Here is a 16,875-nt window from a genome sequence, read left to right as displayed (position 1 = left end):
TTTAAAAAAAAAAAAAAATACTAACTTGTTCAAGCCAAAAATTTAAATGTTTCAATTTCCCCTTAATAAATAAAAAGGAAAATGAAATAACATGGCAGTAGAGTGTTATGAAAGCAAAGAATCGAGTTGATCTCAAAATGTTTGAAGATAAAATTAATGTCTTTTTGTACAGGTAGATAAAATTTTACTGAGCGCTCTCAGGCAGCTTTTGATCACTTTCAAAATGAATCAAAATGCTCTAAACAGCATCTTCAAAGTATGCTGATCACTAGACCTTCCCCTTCCCTTTGTTTTGGAAGTTTGGGCTACCACTTATGTCTAAATCATATATTTTAAGAAGTGAATGTGAGCTTTGAATCCTAGCTAGTTTCAGTCCCACCTCTACGATTTACTGGCTATGTGACTTAGGGTAAATTACTTAACCTCTGTGAGTGGTTTCTTGGTATTTAAAACAGGAAAATCAAAGAGTTTTTGTGAAGATTAAAGAAGAGAACATAAAAGAGAATTTAGTGCAGTATCTGAAACATTGTAAAGGTTAATAAATGTTTCCAATTTTTGTCCTTTTTATTCTCATGGGAAACTTACAACCAGACCTCATTACCACAAGTTTTCCCAAATGTTTATGAACTCTTTTCCTGCTTCTCCCATGTTAGTTAAACTAAGCTTTCAAATGACCCTGAGCCTCTTGGGAAGATGTCTCTGTGCAGATAATGCCACTGGTGGGAGAGGTTGAAGCCAACACAAAGCAAAGTTGCCGAGCTCTAATCTGGCAGTAGCTGGGGGAATGAGACTTAGTTTCTATTTTTAACTCTGTAAGTAGTTGATTGGATGACCTGGCAAAAGTCAATTGGCTATTAATTCTGCATCTTTTTTTTTTTTTAAATTTTACTATATGTCTAAGCACTCTTGTCACTAACCCATTATCAGAAATGCTATTAAGGTTGTTGTGAGTAAGGGTGTTGATATCAGAAGCAAGTGACAGATAAAATGGGGAGGCTTCCTTACTTAAAAGCAACAGTTGACTTTTTTGTGGGGCGGGGGAGGTAATACAGTGTGAAGGTTCCTGGGAGAGAACAACTTTAACTTATAAAGAATTCGTAACGTTCACTTCCACTAACAAAAATCTTTGAAGAGTCACTAATTATCTGCCTTATACTCAAATATATATACTTGATATATTTTATATATATGTATATAGATATTATATACATATATATTTATGTATAACAATTGAAGTTTCTCATTGCTCATATCATTAAATTGTACAAAAGGAAAATTATTATTATTGTTATTACTTTTTAAAGATTTTATTTATTTATTTGACACACAGAGAGAGACAGCAAAAGAGGGAATACAAGCAGGGAGAGTGGGAGAGGGAGAAGCAGGCTTCCTAACGAGCAGGGAGCCTGATGCAGGGCTTGATCCCAAGACCCTGGGATCATGATCTGAGCTGAAGGCAGGCACCTAAAGACTGAGCCACCCAGGTGCCCCCCCAAAAGGAAAATTAACTTGTAACTCCATTGTATATCATATGCCAAGGACTCTTTGGTATATAGTATCTATTTTAGTGAAGCTCCAAGAATTTAGAACATACAAGCATTTTAATATTCAAGTCTTGTTCATTCCTAGGTGCTATTGATTAGAGTTGATCAATAGCAACACCTTTAAACTGAAATAAAAACATCAAGCCTCGGGGTGCCTGGGTGGCTCAGTGGGTTAAAGCCTCTCCCTTTGGCTCAGGTCATGATCCCAGGGTCGTGGAATTGAGCCCCGCCTTGGGCTCTCTGCTCAGCGGGGAGCCTGCTTCTTCCTCTCTCTCTCTGTCTGCCTCTCTGCCTACTTGTAATCTCTGTCAAATAAATAAATAAATATCTTAAAAAAAAAAAAAAACCACCAAGGCTCAATTAATGTGAAAACTTGAATGGAAACACCTATGAATCACCTATAAAAACTGCATTGTTAATACACAAACGTGCTTTAGTATGATGAATTTGGCAGCTTGAAAAGCACACAGTTTTACATTTCTTAAAAAGATTTATTTATTGGGGCGCCTGGGTGGCTCAGTGGGTTAAGCCGCTGCCTTCAGCTCAGGTCATGATCTCAGGGTCCTGGGATCGAGTCCCGCATTGGGCTCTCTGCTCAGCAGGGGCCTGCTTCCCCCTCTCTCTCTGCCTGCCTCTCTATCTACTTGTGATCTCTCTCTGTCAAATAAATAGATAAAATCTTTAAAAAAAAAAGATTTATTTATTTATTTGAGAGAGAAAGAGTGCATGCATGTGGGGAGGTTGGTTAGAGGTTGAGGGAGTGGGAGAGAGTATCCTTAAGCAGACTCCCTGCTAAACAAGGAGCCTGATGCAGGTCTTGATCCCAGGCCCCAACCCAGATCATGACCTGAGTTGAAACTAAGAGTCAGATGCTTAACCAAATGAGTCACCCAGGTACCCCACAGGTTTAGGAATTTTAATTCCGTATGTAAATATGCTAACTTACATTAAAATTTCTGTAACTTTAGGGTCAAAATTAATTTGAAAGTTATTGGTGTTATTTTTCTGGTTTCTAATAACTGCTGTCTCAAATAAATGCATTGCCAAGACAAAAATATCCCTGGCTTAAAGTTTCTGCCCAATTAATCACATACTGGGATGTCTCTTGGATATCGGTAAAATGATGTATTTTAGAGCAAGCCTAAAAAATGACTTTCCACTTGGCAGGCAACCTTCAACAATAAAATATACCTGATATTCCAATTTTGCAAATTCATTATATCACATAAATGTTATCTTAATAAATGGCAGGTGACTATTAATGTTTAGTCATTCTCCAAATACCTTTTACCAGTTATTAATAGAATACTGAGTATAAGCAACAGTTCTGTAATATTTATTCAGACTTTTATTTAGACTCAAGTGTAATCTGTATTTCCTTTTCTTTTTTCAAGATTTTATCTGTTTATTTGAGAGAGACAAAGTGAGCGACAGAGAGAAAGAGAGAGTGAGACCATGAGCTGGGGAAGGGAAGAGAAGCAGGTTCCTGCTGAGCAGGGACCCTGACATGGGATTCGATCCCAGCACCCTGGGATCATGACCTGAGCCACAGGCAGACACTTAACCAACTGAGCCACCTGGCGCCCTGTTATCTGTATTTCTACAGTGCTTTTATATCTACCATCTCACTTAAGGAGAAGGAAGCTTTCTAGGGCTTTTATGTCAGCTTCTAAGTGGAACATTCTTTAAAATTTTTCATTTAAAAATACTATATAAAAATTTATATAGTCTAATTAAATATAAATATTAGAAAATCTATGGAACATTTGAAACACTCAAACACAAAAACAGGGATATACTTGAAAACATGAATTTCTAATGTATTTATATAGGTTATCTATGTTGAACTTTATTTCATTCATCTACATAATAGCTCACACAATAACCTTCTCTGTTTATCATTTTAAGATCTTGAAAGTAGGAAACAATATAGAAACTAACTAAAATTTCCTTTTTGAGAAAGGTTAAGTGAAAAGAGAAGAATATTAGATAGTAAATAAAGCATATTGGTTTTGAATATCACATACATAGAGGAAAAAGATCCAAAGAAAGTTAAAAAATCAATTATCAATAATTAACTTAAGAAATAGTAAGCCAGGGTGACCTTTACTTCCTCTCGATACCAATCTCATCTGCTCATCACAAAGTATATGTATTACTTAACTGTTTAAGAAGAACATATGCTGGTTTGGACGTGTTTTGTAACATCTAAACATTGCCGAGTGTTGCTAAAATGTTTGATTTTTATATAGATTTCTGGAAGTTCACATTAGAGGAAGGGAAGTTTTCCCTCAACCTGAAATAACAGTGATAAATTAAAATTTCTTTTAAAGTACTATATACTTTCAAAGCATTTTTATATCCATTCTCTTATTGGATTACCCTAACTCTCCACAGTTGGTAGAGCAAAGGTTATCTTCATTTTGCAGAGAGGAAAACTGAAGTTCATGAAGTTTAGCAGGTTGCCCACTTCAGCAGTACAGGTTATTAAGTAGCAGGGCCAGAATTCAGACTTGCTTCATGCCCTGGTCAATCTAGTGCTTTCCTAGATGCTACAAAAATTGGACATGTATAAAGGTAAGCACAAAAATGGAAATAGGCTTAGATCTGTTCCTACTTATAAATTTGCCTGTAGACCTCACTGGAGCCTGCACCAGGACAATCTACGTGGATTGCTTTCATCAACTCAAAGAGGTGGTCATATGAAATAAGCTTCTAGGTTTAATTAAAAAACAAAATAAAACAAAACTATACTGTCTTTTTTTTTTTTTTCACCATATTCCAGTTTGTATTTTGTCATTATCAGCTTCTTTTCTAGAGAACCATGCCTTCAACTTAAAGGGTTGCATTGCTTAATAAACATGGATGATGCTGACGGCTTATCTGAGTTAAGTAATGTATGAATCTAGTTTCACTGACACAGTGCTAACAGTCATGAGATTACATCATTTTATTTATACACACACTTGCACACACATTAGCACACACATTGCTTCACACTAGAACATTATTTGTATAATTTGCAACCTAATTGGAGCACTTGGCCATATAATCTATCATTTTAAAAGTTAATTAAAATTCACAGAAACTTCTCTTCTGTAACTACATTGGACACTTGTATTGCATTTCTACTAGGTTTCTATTAAGTATAAAATTATTTTAAACAAGTTATTTATAAGATCTGCCTCAGTATTTTTGTGCTTCTGAAATATCACCACTATAACCTGCTTTTTAAAATAGTCTGACACCTACCAAGTACTCCTTCACCTCCTACAAGAAAGCAAGAAAAAGAAAGCATTTATGTTTTTAATTTTAGTGAAGGGTTCTTGATTTAAGAATTAGTCATTTGCTGTCATTTGAATTTCAACTATCTGTAAGTACTTGAGGTTCTTTTTGTATGACTTTTCTGTAGTTTTCACATATATCATCATTAATTTCATCTTTCACTGTGTCTTCTTAGAAACAACATTATGGTTTTGAACTGCTTATCAGTAACAGATAATGGCAGGAAATGGTGATTCTGGTTTTTGGTTAAAAAAAAATAAAATGAGAAACTAAAGGAATAGTTACTATAGCATTTCCCCCCTCCATTTAATTAATCAGCCATTCACATCAGTGAATATTAGATTTTGAGACTACAGATCCAAATGCTAAATGTTTTACATATTTGGAAAAGTGAAAAATAATACTTACTTTGCTTACCGTGTGCTAAATGCTGTTCTAAAACCGAATAGATTCCCTCTCACAACAATCTTAAGAGGAAGACACTGTTATTACCTATTTTGTAGATAAGCAAATAAATACAGAAAATGATTAAGTTATCCATGGTCACACAGCTAGTAAGGTACAGCTATAGTATTTGAAACCAGTTTAAAATATCTAAAATCCGTTATTATGAGAGTCCATACTCCCAACCCCTGTAATGAATGTAAGGGTTTTGATCCTACTATTTGTTATATGCCCATTTACTTGCTCGTGGAAAGAAAGAGGGGGAGGAAGTAAAGAAGGAAGAGCTGAAGGCAGGAGAGATGTCAAAATTCTGCCAGTTCATTGATAACTGCTACATAATGATGTTCAGTTTAGGTTCTTGTAGCATTTTCAATGCAATAAATAATTTAAAATTTTCTCAAGTGAAGTCTTTGATGATATTATCAGATGGAGACAGCCAGTGACTTTCTATTTACTAATAATCATAATTGAAGTGTTATGGCAGTCTCATATTTGGAACAAAACTAATTCTGGTAATTTTCACAGCAATGCTTATATCTTAAAATTATTATCAGGGTTTTCTTCACCCTCAGCACTCAGCTTACTTAATTTTAATTTTTCAAAAGCCCATAAATTTTAGTAAGATTTTAAGTTAGGCTTAAATCATAGGAAAATTAAAGAAAGTTTCGAATCTGTAACAGAAGGAAATCACCCCCTTCCCATCCCATGCTCATGTCTGTTCATTTCTACCGAATTGTTCCATTAGGAAAGGAGGAATTATTCAGATTTGTCAGATTTAATGAACCACTCATTGAGCCATATTTTACTGTTACTGCATGTTTAAAGGTACATAGCAATGGTTCTCACATTCTTACTTGCCTATAATTTGATCCTGTGAGAGCAGATGTGTCGAGTAAGGATCCTTGAAACCTCGACCTCAGTCTCCTTTTGTATGTCTTGCAGCGGGAAGGGGGGGGGTGTCTTAATCCAGCAGACAATGGGCTCTTCTGTCTTTTATAGGCTGTTTCCATGCCTATGAGTCAAGCTCTATTTGAGCCTGGAAAAATCTTACATACTCTCTCGTCAACTTCTTCCTTCAGTATGTACTCAGTAAATGGTAAAATACCTCAAGTGAGTCTTTACCATAGCTCTGAATTCAGGGTTATCAGGAAGTAATCCCAAATCTCAGATGTGTTCTGTATCTTAATAGATAAATTTGTATTTATAGTTAACATTTACTCTGGATTATTCAGATGTACGATTAGAAACTATTTGTCTTCAAGTGCTGAAAGGCAGGCTAAGTATGGATTTTCATCAAAGTAGCTTAGAAACTGTATTTGTTTCTTATGTACTAGCCACTATCCTAGAGACTGGTGATAGAGTGCCAAACAGAGTGGTTATAAACCACACTGATTTTCAGCAACATTGTTAAGAAAGGATGAAATTCAGGGGCTCCTGAGTGGCTCAGTCATTAAATGTCTGCCTTCAGCTCAGGTCATGATCCCAGGGGCCTGAGATCTAGCCCTACACTGGGCTCCCTGCTCAGCGGGAAACTGGCTTCTTCCTCTCCTACTCCGTCTGTTTGTGTTCCCTCTCTTGTTATCTCTCTCGCTGTCAACTAAATAAATAAAATCTTAAAAAAGGGTAAAATTCAAACAGGAAAGGGGTACAGAACTCATACGCAAAAAAACAAATCTCAGCTTTAATATGCATAGTTGACATTTTGGGGCTAGAACAAATATAACACAGGAAGTTTAGGATTAATGATATATAGTCAGTCTAGTTGAACTCTGTTCTATTTAAAACAAGCAAGTTTTTCAAACAAAGTCAACAAATCATTAACAGTAATTATGCAAACTCCAGTCTATTTTTTTATTATTATTTTTTTTTTATTTTTAAGCAATCTTCCTACCGAACGTGGGGGCTGAACTACAATCTGGAGATCAAGAGTCACGTGTTCCCCAACAGAGCCAGCCAGGTGCCCCTATAGTCCCTTATTTTTAAAAAATACGGTGCCTTGGTTTATAATCTGTGGTCATTTTAATATTTTGAGAAACCAACCTTCAGCATTTTGGAAATTGGGTTTTTTCATAATAAAAATTCTAATATTTGTGCATCAGTTGTATTTCACACCTCCAAAATGGGGTGAAACTTTACAATTTTAAGTCACAAACCAGTATATTGCCTGTTGATTCTAGGCTTCCAAGTTTTATCATAAGAAATGGTAGATGAGAGGAATCTTCATCATGAAAACACACCCAAATTTGAAGTCTGAAACTTTTTTTGATTGGTTAGTGATGTGGGAAAAGACCTTAGGGTTCTAAGCCAATGGCCAAGGAAGAATTCTTGAGATATCTTTGGTGCAAAAGGTGTTTTTGTTTTTGTTTTTGTTTTTAACAGCATGGGGACAGGGACCCATGGGCAGGAAGAGCTGCTCTGGGGTCATGAGGAGTGGCCCATTATACATTTTTAAGTTGGGAGAGGTTAGGGACAGTGTTAAGTCTCCTAGGTATTTTGAAAACAAGGTTTCCAAGATCCTGAGGGGATAGCTATTGTCAGGAAAGGTCATTTATTACTGTTTAGTAAAAACTCAGTCATGAGATCCTTCAGGTGTATCTCAGTGGGCCATATGCTTGGGGGATGATTGCCAACATGTATCTTGGGGGGATAGAGATAAAGGAAGTTGCCAAAAGAATTTTTATATGTTAAAGTAGGATTATGGGATCTTGGGGGTCTGGGGGTCGGGCTAGGATTGCCTTTTGCCCTTAGCAAAGTGTCAACATCTAACATCAAGGCAACTGAATCCCTACAAGAATGGCATTCTGCCTGTTATGAGGACTTGTCAATGGGCTGTAGGTAGTAAGGAAACTTAATAATTTTTCTTCTGCCTTGTTTCCCACATCATTTAGTAGATGTTGGTATCACAGAATCATATGTAGTGACAGGGCATGGTCAAGTTTGTATCAGCATTCATCTCACACTAGGTTTTGAGAATTTAGTAGTTTTTATTTATTTATTTATTTATTTATTTATTTAAATATTTTATTTATTTGACAGAAATCACAACTAGGCAGAGAGGCAGGCAGAGAGAGAGGAGGAAGCAGGCTCTCCGCGGAGCGGAGAACCCGATGTGGGGCTCGATCCCGGGACCGTGGGATCATGACCTGAGCCGAAGGCAGAGGCTTTAACCCACTGAGCCACCCAGGCGCCCCAAGAATTTAGTAGTTTTTAAACTACTTTTTCTCCTGACAGTTGGCTTCCAACTCAAAGTATCTTGATTTATTTATGCACCATATATTCAAAAAATAGTTACTACTCACATAAATTATTCCAGATATTGTACTGGTCACTGGGGAGTCAAGGATGACTAAAACAGTTGTGGCTGTCAAGAATTCACCAATGTAATGAGACTTTGCTTCTTATTCTTCAAGTGGCATCAATTCTAAGTAACCAAAAGTAAGAGGGATTTGAGTAGCATTTATACCATTATTAAATGTAGATTGGGCCAGATGATTTTTCAAAAAACAGGTTTAATTAAAGAAAGTACAAGGGCTTTCTCCTCAATGAGCTGTTATCTATCCTTGGGATGTAATAATAGAACTCAGTGAGCAATCCATCAACTACAGCCCTGTGATATCCAAAATGAACAATGTTTTCTTCAGCCATTGACTTCCTAGAGACACCCAAAGCATTTTAACTTTACTTGCCAAGAAATCACCAGTAAACAGCAATGATGGTAGATGTTGACTATTTACTGCCATGGGGTTGAGAAAATTAGTGAGTTACATTACGCTACTTGTCAAGCACTTTGACATCTTGGAACAGAAAGTGCGGTTTAAATATAAAGAGCATTTTCTGTTGAATTGCTCATCCTTGTGAGGAAATGACCTATCAAGTAATAGAGCAGAGTATAGGAGAACTGTCGCAATACAAGATTGATTTCTGCTAAAGAGACCTTAAAGTAACTATGTGTTTCAATTTGTGGTTGTTTATTATCATTTGTAAATTATCATCATAAAAGCCCAGTATAAAAAACTATTTGGATTCACTTTCCGGCACAATTTCCTGGGCATTCCCACCTCCACCCACCCCCACCTTTTCTTTCTGGCTCTGTCTTTGTCAGACCAGGAGAGAATGGGTCTCAGGCTTTAATGTGAATCAGGAGATCAGAAGGCTTGTCAAAACAATGATTATGAGGGCTTCACCTGGTAATTGCATTTCTAACAAGTTCCTAGGAAATATTTTTGCTAGTATACATTTGATGACCGCTGCTCAAATTAAAAGGGTTTGGAGATGGGGGAAGAGGAATGAGAAACTTCTGAAACCAGTCTCTGTCTTGTTTATGGAGCTGTCCAAGTTGTTGGGAAGATAATTGCTCCTGCCCTGGGGAGCCAGTTGAGAGTAAATGGGCCTCCTCCGAGTAGGTGATTGGCCTAGGGCAGCCTTTGCAGCACTCCTGCTCTTCCCATTCTTTTTTTTTTTTTATTTTCAGCATAACAGTACTCATTGTTTTTGCACCACACCCAGTGCGCCATGCAATACGTGCCCTCTCTATTACCCTCCACCTGGTTCCCCAACCTCCCACCACCCCCCTTCAGAACCCTCAGGTTGTTTTTCAGAGTCCATAGTCTCTCATGGTTCATCTCCCCTTCCAATTTCCCACAACTCCCTTCTGCTCTTCCCATTCTTAAACCAAGGTTGACAGTTTAATAAGCCATTTAGCCTCTCTGCTCCAGTTTTTCTCAGATTCAAAGTAGTAACGGTAACTTCTCTTCTCTGTTATTAAAAAAATAACACAAAGCAAACCAAAACACATATATCCTGATGGTACTTTCCCTGCACTGGCAACTCTTTGGATTTATTCATCTATTACTCTGATGTAGTTAAAAAAAAAAAAAAAGCTATAAATATTTAGCAAAATCTCTCTCTCCATGAAGATTTTATTTAGGCTTCTAAGTTTAAGTATTTAGTTAAAAATAAAAAATACCTGTTCTCTACTGTCTGGGGCTAGACATTTCCTTTTCTCTCCCTAAGAAGGAAGAACTACGCAGGTACAAGTACTTAAATAGACTTTCTAAAAAGCCCTATCTAGGGGTGCCTGAGTGGCTTAGTGGGTTAAAGCCTCTGCCTTCATCTCAGGTCATGATCCCAGGACCCTGGGATCTAGCCCTGCAAAGGGCTCTCTGCTCAGCAGGGTGCCTGCTTCCTCCTCTCTCTGCCTACCTCTCTGCCTACTTGTAATCTCTGTCTGTCAAATAAATAACATCTTTAAAAAAATAAAAAGCCCTATCAATCCACTCCACCACCACTGGCTCTCCACTTTATCCACCATTCTTTTTAAGGTTTCCACACCAGGAACACCAACCTCCTTGCTGTGATTTCAAAACACAGCATTCTCCCATCCAAAGGCCCTTGCATTAACAATTTTATCTGCTGGAAATGTTCTGGAAAATTTAAATGCATACAACTAAAATTTTATAATAGAGAGTATAATAATGGGAAAAAACTACCTTCAAATCTCTGCTCAAATGCCACCTTATCAGTGAGGGCTTGATCATCCTATAAAAAATAAATTTTGCACTTGAACATACAAGTGCAATATTTACCCTTGTACACATTAATACACACATGCTCTTATCCCATCCCTGATATATTTTTCTCCATCCATTTATTTCCATCTGACAGACAGAATATTTTAATACTGGGTTTATTTATTGTCTCCTTCACAGCTAGAATGCAAATTCCATGATGGTAGGGTCTTGGTTTCTCATTGCAGAACACACAACAATCTCTTGCATATAAGAGCCACTCAGTAAATATTTCCAAGAAGGAAGGAAGGAAGGAAGGAAGGAAAAAAAAAAAAAAAAAGATGATTTTTTTTTTTTTTAAGTTTTATTTATTTGAGTGATCTCTATACCCAATGTCAGGTTCAAACTCACAACCCTGAGATCAAGAGTTGGATGCTCTACCAATTGAGCCAGCCAGGTGCCCTGAAAGGTGATATATTCTTTTTTTTTTTTTTAAAGATTTTATTTATTTCTTTGACAGAGACAGATCAGAAGTAGGCAGAGAGGAAGGCAGAGAGAGGAGGAAGCAGGCTCCCTGCTGAGCAGAGAGCCCCATGCAGGGCTCGATCCCAGGACCCTGAGATCATGACCTGAGCTGAAGGCAGAGGCTTTAACCCACTGAGCCACCCAGGTGCCCCAGGTGATATATTCTTACAGTAGTTTATTCACTGCAAATTTTGGCATCTCTTGTGCTACTTTCTCAAATGGCTCTTATACTTTGGTTTTACTTAACCACTGACAGTTCTTTAGAAGCACCATTGCTCATTATGCATGCTATTGCCTCTACCTTGAATTTTCATTTCTGAACATTTTAAAATTGTTTTTCTTTAAAAAAATGAATAAGATGGGGGTGCCTCGGTGGCTCAGTGGGTTAAGCCGCTGCCTTCGGCTCAGGTCATGATCTCAGGGTCCTAGGATGGAGTCCAGCATCAGGCTCTCTGCTCAGCAGGGGGCCTGCTTCCCTCTCTCTCTCTGCCTGCCTCTCTGCCTACTTGTGATCTCTTTCTGTCAAAGAAATAAATAAAATCTTTAAAAAAAAATGAATAAGATGTCCTGTTCTCCAAAAATATTTCATGATAAACTTGTTCTTTCTCTGTGTCCCCCTTCTAATCCTAACCCTTATCCTGGCACTTAACCTACTCATTATATTGTCTGTCTCATTGAAAGTCATGCCAGCTTTATTGTGAACCACTTGAAAACAGGGTCTGTTCACTATTTCTAGCCTCAAAAGCATGACGCTTGAATGCCTGGCACATGGCAACTACTCATAAATGTTGCATAAATGAACAATATCCACCCCCCCCCCATCATGTTAAGATATTCCTTGATGCTCTACACTTCTAAAATTGCCCTGGGATATGAGAGTAATTAAGGAATGTTCCTAAAAATCAAGAGAATAGACACTTATGACCATAACCAGTCTGAAAATCAACTAAGTCAAAGTCTCAAAACTAGAGTAGTTGCCAAACAAGGACAAGGAGAGAGGCATCCAAACTCATTTAGGTAGAGGTAGTAAGATTCTGGTGTCCACACTGCCATGAAGAAAACCATGGCCATATGAAGCTTCTAATACTAATGAAAGTGTATCTCTCGTGTATGTGGTATTAGATTATGATAAAACTCTTCAGAAAACCTGTTTTTGGACTTTACCTCCTCAGGCATCACTTGGTGTGAGGTGACACAATATGTTAATTTTACTATGTAATTGGTTTAGAATCTATTCCCCTAGGGGGAGAAAGATTCTGTCTTAGTCTGATTTTGCTGCTTCAACAAAATACCACCAACTGGGTAGTTTCTAAACAACAGAATATTCACTGTTCTGGAGGCTGGGAAGTCCAGGATCAAGGTGCCAGCCAGCATGATCACTTTCTGTTAAGGGTCCTCTTTGGAGTTCTTACACCGGCAATGTCTCCCTCTGTCCTCATATGGTAGAAGGGGCAAAGGATGTCTTGGGAGCCTCTCTTATAAGGCACTAATTTCATTCATCATGGTTCCACTTTCATGATTTAAGCAAATTCCAAAGGCCCCATATACTAATGCTATCACATTGGACATTAGCATTTCAACCTACAAATTTGGTGGATACCTTGACATTCAGATTATAACAGATGCTTAAGGGTCAAAGCTTGTTCTAAAGTTTATAGCCTGGGAGATAGGCAGAATTTGGAGATGTCCAGCTGGTATATAATTTGGTCTTACATGTTTAAAGATGCTAATGACCCATCCAAGCAAACAGACCCTGCACACAATTAAGCAACAACTGTGCTTTGTGAACGAGAGTGTTTGCCTTGGCAGGAAGGTGTTCCATCTGTTTCTCCTATATCTATGACTATATCATGCATAATATTAACAAGACACCTAAATGCAGGAAATCTGAAGCCAAAATGATAGACCAAAAAAAAAAAAAAAAAAAGTGCAGAGAAATAAGGTGAGTGAATATTGAAGGGCAGAGGTCGTCTATTGGTAGGCTTGGAAATCAACCATGAGTAATATAAGTTGATGAAACAGCATAGAAAATTCATAGGAAAAAGTTGGTGAGATAGTAACATTTTTGCTATTTCTTTTTTTTTTTTTTTTTTTTTTTAAGATTTTATTTACTTATTTGACAGAGATCACAAGTAGGCAGAGAGGCAGGCAGAGAGAGTGAGAGGGAAGCAGGCTCCCTGCCGAGCAGAGAGCCCGATGCGGGACTCGATCCCAGGACCCTGAGATCATGACCTGAGCCGAAGGCAGCGGCTTAAACCACTGAGCCACCCAGGCGCCCCATTTTTGCTATTTCAAAGAGGAAAGTCTGTACATGATAAGAGATTGAGAAAATAAGTACAGCAGTTCCTTTCTCAGAAGGCTAGAGCTGAGGCAAAAATGAGAACTCTACCTTAATTAAGCAAGGAATCAGTGTCAGGAAATGACAGTTGTAGAAAACTAGAAAAGGGAGACTCAGAGTCCTGAACCAGGAGATAAGAACTTGCCTGGTTTATTCATTTTTAAAAAAAAATTTTTTTTAAAGATTTTATTTATTTGACAGCACAAGCAGGGAGAATAGCAGATGGAAAGTGAGAAGCACGTTCCCTAATCAGCAGGGAGCCCAATGTGGGGCTTGATTTCAGGACCCTGGGATCATGACCTGAGCCAAAGGCAGAAGTGTAACCAACTGAGCCACCCAGGCACCGCTTGCCTGGTTTATTCATAAGTAATTGGACTCAATTTACCTCGGTTCTTATATTTCTTGGGAACTGGTAAATGTATTCTCACTGTAGTACTTGTTGTCTCTCACCTGCATTAAAATGTGCAGTATCTAACATTTTATCGTATATTCCTTGAACCCAGTTATCATAAAACAGCAGTAAATAAGCTATGGCCTCCAGGCCAAATTCATGATCGAGCTAAGAATGGTTATTAACGTTTTTAGATGGTAGTTAAGAAAAGAAAAAGAAAAAAACAAGCAGAACATTCGATAGAGACCTAGATAGTTCACAAAGACAAAAGTATTTGGTACCTGGAGGGTTTAAATTTTTAGGGGTAAAATTAATATTCACATTTACTTTATATATGTAAATGAATATAATAAAGAGATAATGAATAACAAATGAATATTATATATCTATAATGAATGTGAAGATTTATATAAAAATACAATTCAGTATATTGTAAGAACAGTTTTGTCTTACACATTGTAGGATTTCATATCCTAGCAAAAATGTTACTATCTCACCAACTTTTTCCTATGAATTTTCTATGCTGTTTCATCAACTTATATTACTCATGGTTAATTTCCAAGCCTACCAAGTGGATTGCTAGATAAAAGAAAGGAAAAGCTACTGGTTTCTAGTTCATTGGGGTTAAGAAGAGAGACTAATCAGCCAAATTCACTTCCTTTTTGACATTATAACACCACAGAAGAAAATGAAGTTAAAACTGTAAACCTGGGGCACCTGAGTAGCTCAGGTCATGATTTTAGGGTCCTGGGATCAAGGCCCACATCAGGTTCTCTCCTCAGCAGGGAGCCTGCTTCCCCCCCACCCTTTGCCTGCCTCTCTGCCTACTTGTGATCTCTCTCTGTGTGTCAAATAAATAAATACAATCTTAAAAAAAAAAACCCAAAAAACTGTCAACCTGATTGTGGGAGATGCATGGAAGAAATGAATTAAAAAGACAATGAAAGTGTATAAATCACTTCTTTCAGAGCTCTAGTGGTAGGAGTAAAGAAACAGCAATGTAGGTCCCTGTTGGGATCACTAGGTTGTCTTTCAGTCTGAGGTTTCTCTGCTATCCCTGCTGCTGTCCCTGCCCCAAAAAAGTGTCAGAGAGGATGAGAAGTCTACCTTCAAAGCTCTTGTTAAGAGAGATGTTGAACAAATAGACACACAGACACAGACATAAATACATATCTACATCTCTTTTGGATGGTAATATTTAATAGCTTCTTTTGTTTTTGTTTGTAAAACCCTTCAAACAGCTTCCTCTACTCAGATGCCCATAGGGCCAAGCAAATTGGGCCAGGTCACAGGTAAGAGAGAAGGAAGAGGCCTGTGGCAAAGTGGAGAGATTGTGCCCTTCCTAAAAGAATTTAAATGCTATTAAATTAAAAGAAAAGAAATAAAGCATTTAGAAGTTTTTGACCTGTTCTTTCCTATTAACCTCACCAATTTTTTTCTGGCAACTGAAGCGGAAGGAGGATTCCTTTCAGTTGTTACCTTTCTTGAAAGGTTCATCCTAACCCAATTCAGCCTAACCTCAACATTCCTCCATTTCCCGTTTGAATCCATCTTCTATCTCCATTTGACTTTCCAAATTCCTACTGACTGCAAACAGTTACCATTCTTAGCCACCATTGTTTTAAAAAATATATATTTATTGATTTATTTATTTGATAGAGAGACACACGGGAGAGAGGGAACACAAGCAGAGGGAGTGGCAGAGGGAGGAGCAGTCTCCCTGCTGAGCAGGGATTCCCCCCCATCCAAGTACTAACCAGGCCCGACCCTGCTTAGCTTCCGAGATCAGACGAGATCGGGCGCGTTCAGGGTGGTATGGCCGTAGACTGAGCAGGGATTCCCAATGTGGGACTCCATCCCAGAACCCTGGGATCATGACCTGAGCCTAAGGCAGATGCTTAACCACTGAGCCACCCAGGTACCTCCTTAGTCACCATTTATTGAGAATTTAAATACATGCTAATTAATTTTTGCAGTATTCAATTCATAAGTATTGCCCACATTTTACCAGCAAAAATAAAGAGACTTAGAGAAGATAAGTTAATTTGTCAGAAGTACAGTTGGCAAGTGGGCAAGTCTAGGATTCAGGCACAAAGGATTCAGTCCCATGCTCTTGACCATGAAGTTTAACCCTCCTGAAAGAAGTTAACCCCTATTCAAGGGAAATGAGGGGCAGATGCTGGCTCCCTTTGTAGAACAGGTGCCAGAGGAAAAGTTCAATGGAAAAGTATTCCCATTGAACTTTTCTGTTTCTTTAACCATTGCATTGAACAGTAACACATCCTTGTTAAACATAATCACTCTTTTTTTTTAAAGTAAGCTCTTTGCCCAACATGGGGCTTGAACCCATGACCCTGAGATTAAAAGTCATATGCTCTACCTACTGAACCAGCCAGGTACCCCAAACATAATCTCCTTTTGATTCAAACTTTGTAATCACTTCAGAAACTTCAGTGAATAATTTACAAAATACAAAATACTTTTTGTCTTTAACTTTCAGGACTTTTTAAGAAAAGGATAATACTGCTTTCTTTTAAATGGGTAGATAATTTTGTCATTTTCTCTACATATTTTAATGTGAACTTTTATTAAAGTATTGCAAATTACCAACTGTATTATACTTTACATATGTATGTATTGATATATCTACATATACATATATGTGTATATATATACACACACTCACATACCACTTTCCTCAACATTAACTTAATGTGAAATATAGTTCATATTTTTTCCTGGTTAGTCCAGAATTATTCAAATGATGAATGACAAAGACATGTTTTAACACTAGTTTTTGCTAACTCTTAACTTCTATGTTCCTCATGAATAAACTAAGTT

The 16,875-nt window shown here is 37.5% G+C and overlaps 1 protein-coding gene and 1 non-coding gene across 4 annotated transcripts in view; one reads left to right on the top strand and one right to left on the bottom strand.

The window, feature by feature from the left end:
- The window catches only part of PKIA (cAMP-dependent protein kinase inhibitor alpha), a 96,142-nt gene that overhangs the window by 11,295 nt on the left and 67,972 nt on the right, over positions 1-16,875 (top strand). The window lies entirely within an intron of this gene.
- TRNAK-UUU lies at positions 16,360-16,432 on the bottom strand. The gene has a single exon. It is a non-coding gene; the product is annotated as a tRNA-Lys (tRNA).

The sequence above is a fragment of the Meles meles genome, chromosome 1 (genome assembly GCF_922984935.1).
Source record: "Meles meles chromosome 1, mMelMel3.1 paternal haplotype, whole genome shotgun sequence".
NCBI classification, from domain to species: domain Eukaryota; kingdom Metazoa; phylum Chordata; class Mammalia; order Carnivora; family Mustelidae; genus Meles; species Meles meles.
Note: the sequence above shows the minus strand (reverse complement) of the source record. Positions and strands in the feature narration are given on the sequence as shown.